At 42.5% G+C, this 6,000-nt stretch overlaps 1 protein-coding gene across 2 annotated transcripts in view; it reads left to right on the forward strand.

Moving 5' to 3' along the window:
- WWC2 (WW and C2 domain containing 2) overlaps positions 1-6,000 on the forward strand; it is a gene marked incomplete at its 5' end in the record, with an annotated part of 134,130 nt that overhangs the window by 43,689 nt on the left and 84,441 nt on the right.

Here is a 6,000-nt window from a genome sequence, read left to right on the forward strand (position 1 = left end):
TTATCATCTGAAATCCGTTGTAATCATGTGTGGAGCTCTCACACTGCCCTTCCACACTTTTACCTCTATTTGTATCTTTAGATAGTATATTTCACATATTTCCTATCATTATTCTCATTTGATTTTGTTTTATTTTCTTTTTATTGTTGTAAAATAAAAAAATTAAGTATTATATTCAACCATCTCACTTATGATGTAAATTAATTTACTAGTTATCATAAATGATAATTGCAACGTCCAGTATTCTGTTTTCCTCTGTTCTTTAGGAAAGTTAAAAGATTTTTATTCTTAACACTTGGACTATCTGGAGTTGATTTCTCACTTTCTTTAAAGGTGACTTTAGAGTTGAGGCAGAGTGGTGAGGATTTTTATTAAGGTGGAGGCATGATAGTCAAGAGAGAGGTTTCTGGAAGGAGCAAGTTGACAGCTGCCCTTTATTGGCTTGCTTAAGGAGCTCCTTGCAAGACAATGGAGAAGCCGGTGAAAAGGGAAGGTAGTCATTAGTGAAATACCATTTTGCTCATTATGGCTTTAATGTTGCAAGGTTCACTTTTAGGGCAGACTTATGAAACCTGCCTGTCTGTGATCCTTCTAAGGTCTACAGGTTCCTGGGATTTACTTTTCCTTCATTGTCATCCCCTTTCTCCTTTGAAAATAAAAGTTATTACGCCAGAATTGTGAGAGGTGGTAAGAGGCTCTATGATTTCCAGTCATACTTATCACATTTAATCACAGTGTCTTGCTAGTTTTCAGAAATAACTTTGAAATCATTTAAAAATGTCAGTTGCTTTAGTGTAGTCAGTACAGAAAGCAGGAAATGTGCAGAAGTCATGGGTCTTCTTGCCTCCAATTTAGTGCTCTGGGTTGGGAGATTTGATTCCATAGAGAAAGGTCTATCAAATGAGGTGGTTGGCTACAGCATCAGGAAGTTCCCATGTTAGCGAAAACACAGGCTTGCCTCTAGGGCTTGTGGGCAGCTCCTGTCTGCAGTTCAGGTGGGATATAAGAATAATGAAGTTTTCAAGGTAGGGGAAGGGTCATTTGTTTTATTTTTTGGATTATTATTTTTTTTTTGGAGAGATTTTCACTGTAGGGCGTGTGCGCTCGCCAGACAGACAGAGAGAGACATAGAGACAGAAAGCGAGAAATCACCCCCCAGGGGGGATGGTCATGCCGCAATCCCTTATCCTCCACTCTCCTCTCGGGATCTTGGGCACGCACGCACACGCGCCCGGCGTGAGTTTTAAGCCACTGGGTCCGGGACACGAACCGCGGTCGACTACGTGGGAGTCCAGCGACATAGCCATTACGCTAACTGCTATTTTTATTATTTTTAAGGCTTTTTTTTTTTTTTTTTTTTTTTGCCATAAGATTCTTGTACTTGCCAGAGAGAGGCAGAGACAGAAAGAGAAGATAGAGAGAGGGAAAGTGAGAAATCATCCCCCAGAGAAAATGGCTGTGCTGCAGTCCCTTCTCCTCTGTTTTCCTCTCAGGATTGTGGGCACACACACATACTTGTCCAGCATAACTTTCAAGCCATAGGTCTAGAACTTGAACCGCTGTCAGCCATGTGGGAATCCAGCACCTTAACCACCATGCCACCTACTGGTCCCAAGGGTCGTTATTCAAACTGTTTTGCTATAATGCTAATTTGTGATCTCATACTTTCACTGAAACTTTTATAGTTGTAGTTTCAAAAATCTTCCTGAGTTCTAGACTGTCTCTGCTGCTTAGTAGCAGCATAATCCTTAGTAAGTTTCTTTCTCTCCTTAGGTGTCTTAGATGCCTCACCTATAAGAATTAAAACTGTGTCTGTGGAGTAGAATTGAAAACAGGTATTTATATTTAGCACAACGCCTAGAATACATAAAAAGTGCCGCTGAATTTAGCTCTCCTATTGCTTCCTAGTAGAGTCTCCATCGTCCCAAGTTTGCAAGTCAGCATGAGCTCAGTTTTCCAGCTGTGATCTCAGGGCTTTGTTTTTACATTCCGTGGCCTACATTCAAGGGTGGGATGGAAATGGAAGAGCAAAACAAGGGTTGTTTCAGTAGTAACGTCGGGTGGTTCCAGAGAAAAGTGGTTGTTTATTAAGACCAAACTCTTAAAACCAAAAGCAATTAGAAATAAATGTCTGCTTGAAAATAATATCTACTCACTTGTCAGTATAATGGGAGTGAACTTTGGAACATTGATATTTGGCAGCAAAGAATCTTTCGGATTATCCACTAAGAAGATCCTCCTAAATAAAATCAGTAGCCTGTAGCCAACTTTAGGTAAAACTAAATAATAAGAAGAAAAGCACAGGTTACCTTCCCATATTATTGTCACTCAATGAACAGTAAAATCTTCCTCTGTCACTTAGAGGTGATCTAAAGTTTGTCAAATGTTTGCTTTAGAATTTAAAATTTTACAATTTTAATGTGCTAACACCTAACATGAGATCTACCTTCCTTTTTAAGATTTTTGCCATAGGGTGCATGCGCTCGCTGGAGAGAGGTAGAGAGAGACAGTGAGAGGAAAAGTGAGAAGTCATCCTCCGGGGGATGACCACAATGCAGTCCCTTCTCCTCCATTCTCAGGATTTGGGGAATGCACCCGGTGTAATTTTCAGTCCACCAGGTCTGGGACTCAAACTGCAGTCAGCCTTGTGCTAGTCCAGTGCCTTTCTGGCCCCCCACTTCTTACTGTAATTTCAGGTGTAACAGTAGCATGTCATCAGCTATAGGACAGTGTTGCATGGCAGATCTGTAGTGTTTACTCACGTTGCATAACTGGAACTGTATTAGCTGATTACCAACTCCCATTTCCCCTGCCCTCTGCTCTTGGCAACCACCACTGTACTTTATGCTTCTCTGAGTTTGACTATTTCGGATACTTCACGTGAGTGCAATTGTATAGCATTTGCCCTTCTGTGACTGGCTTATTTCACTTAGCAAAATGTCCTCAAGGTTTATTCCTGTTGTCACATCTTGCAGGAATTTCTTTTCCTCTTCTTCTTCCTCTTCCTCTTCTTCTTCAGATGGATCTTGCTGTGTTGTGATCTTCTTGCCTCAGCATCCCCAGTAGCTGAGACCACAGGCACATGCCACAACACCTGGTTCTTTTAGATAAGATCTCACTGTTGCCCAGGCCAGCCATGAGCTTGCTGTCCTGTCAGCCTCCAGTAGCTAGGATTACAGGCTTTTAGGTCAGATTTAGGATTGAACCTGTGGCCTTAGCCTGTGGGCCGGTAGCATCTTAACAGCACATACCACCCTGGTTGGCCCCAAGACCTTTTTTTTTTAAAGTCTGAATAATATTCCATTTTGTGTATGTGCCACATTTTCATTATTCATTCATCAGTGGGCATTTATAATATGTTATTTTCACATCTTAGCTATTGTGAGCCATGCTACAGTGAACATGGGAATGCTAATACCTCCTCTAGATATAGAATATTTTAAATAATTTTAAAAAATATTTAAATATATTGGGGTCAGCAGGTGGCATAGTGATTAAGAGACTGGACTCCCACATGGTTGACTATAGTTTGCATATCGGACCCAGCTGCTTGAAAATCATACTGGGCATGTGTGTGTGTGTGTGCCCAAAATCTGAGGAGGAGAATGGAGAAGGGATCACAATGTGGCCATCCTCTCTGGGGGACAATTTCTCACTTTCTCACTCACTCTCTGTCTGACGAGTGCACACACCATATAGAAAAAATTGTTAAAAGTATATATACACACACACACACACTCATATACGTGTGTTATATTTATGTATCTACCATCCCAATCTAAATGATTTTAAGTACAGTGCAACATTATGCCTACGAGTCATACTGTATGTTTAATTCAGTTGTTCTAAGTGGGCTCAGTATCACCACCGTGCTTATCAACTGTTCCTGTAAAGGTACAGACAGATTTCAGCCCAGATATTTGAGTTGTTATTGATCTTTGGATTAACTGGGTTTTTTGTTTGTTTGTTTGTTTGTTTTGTTTTGTTTTTAAATAAAAGCATTACTGTCTTTGGCAAAAAGCACTTGAGAATGCTATCAGAAATAGAAGCAGGGTGAGATGAGCTATTGATCACTGATGGCTCTTTTGACATGATAATAGTCTAATGTTAACACTGAAATGTCTTTACAAGATCTCCTAAATGAGCTCATTGCTCTTCAACGTTACAACACCTTCAAAATCCAATTCAGATGCACCCTTCTCAGCTAGGTCAGCCCTCACTCCAGGCTATAAGTAATCCCCTCCTCTGGATTATAATCTCATAGTTTACTCCTCTCTTGGTAGTTATAAAACGGCTTGAAATAGAATTACTCGTATTTCTTTTCCCTGATACACTATAAATGCCTTGGGCACAAACTGTTAAACATTCACATAAACTCCACAGATAAATTATTGAGTATCTGCCTTACCCGAAGTACCATGCCTTAAGGTGTATGCACACGAGTATTAGCGGCTCCTGTCCTCGTCACTTTATTCCTCAGTGACACGGCCCCCTCCTGACTTGTTTTCTCTTAAATTCTGTGATGCTGTCCTTTCCCCCTCCTACTTCTCTTGCCATCACTTCACGGTGTATTTTGGCTCTTCCTCAGATGTCTGAATAACGCAGGTGCCCAAGGCTTTTTCCTGACCTCTCTTCTCTTTTCAGAACATTCTCAATCTCGTTTATTCCTAGCATCACAAAAATTAATGTCTTAAAGAAAATTTTTAACCATTTCCCCCAAATTTGGTCCCACTCTCTAGGAAACCACCTCACCCAGCCAAGCTGGCAAGCCAAAACTCTGAGTGCGATCTTAGACACACCTCCCTCGTGTCCGCATTGCATTCAGCACGGGGTCCTCCAGAGTCTGTCCTTCCTCTGGGCTCTACTCCGTAGCGTGCTCACAAGCCAGCCCAGCACAGTGGGTTCCTGCATCCCCAGAGGTGTCCCTGCTTTTACATTCCCTCCTCGATTCTCCTTGCTCATAGGATAAGCTGCAGGAGTCCCCAGCATGGCGTCGAGACTATAGTCGGGCCTTCTCCCGTCCCGTCTCGCTGCACACCTCCCTCTGTCATCCAGAAACTGTAGCTTTCTTTAAATCCCAGAGATTGACTAATCCTTCTCCCCTCTCACCTGGGGTTTTTGTATAAGCTACCCTTGGAGAGACCCTTGTACCAAGTGAACCCCTGCTAACTCTTCTTCAACCTCGACATCAGCCCCTTAGATAGGCTTTATCTAACCACTCAGGCTAAACGATGTCCCATGCCCCTCGTGTATCTGACTGGACCCTGAGGTTTTTCCTATGGTGCCCCCGGCACTTGGTGCCACTGTCTTCTTGGATGAGCATTTGTTCAGCGTCTGACTCCTGTTCATCAAGGTCCCAAGGGTAAGGTCGCATTTGCATGCTCACCCTTCAAGTCTCAGTCCTGACACATAGTGGGGAGTCTAAATAAATATCTGTGGAATGTAGAAAGTAAGTGGGAAGTCAAAACTCTAAAGCACACTGAAACACTGTCCGAACAGACCATATTTAAAATGTAATACTATAACTTTATTATGGAAATGAGTTTCTGCCCCATGGGAAGACTTTTGTTTCCTAATGAAACCAGGCATGTACTGTTTTCCTAATCTGTCAACTTTTAGTATTGCTATTACCAAAGCATATATTTAGCAACAGAAAAAAAAATGTTTTTAATCGGTTCGACAGCGAGTATTTTATCAATCAGCCGCTGTTTTGGGTATAGCTGGTGGTGGCTGCAGCTCACTCTCCCATGGAGGCAGTAAGTAAGAACATCTCAGCTCCTGGAAGATGCTGTGAACTAACTAGAGCAAAGTGGTGACATGGGCAGGGTGACTAGCAGGTCCTGTGTGAACAGGTGACATTCGAGCTAATGCTGGCGTGGTAAGGCGCCCCCCAGAGATCTGAGGGGAGAGCCTTCCCAGATTACATGTGCGGGAGTGCTGAGGCGCATGTCAGCCGGGTGTGGTTGGGAAACAGTAGTGGCCAGTGGGTGGGGGAGAGAG

The sequence above is a fragment of the Tupaia chinensis genome, unplaced genomic scaffold, assembly GCF_000334495.1.
Source record: "Tupaia chinensis unplaced genomic scaffold, TupChi_1.0 Scaffold000685_1, whole genome shotgun sequence".
Lineage (NCBI taxonomy): Eukaryota > Metazoa > Chordata > Mammalia > Scandentia > Tupaiidae > Tupaia > Tupaia belangeri.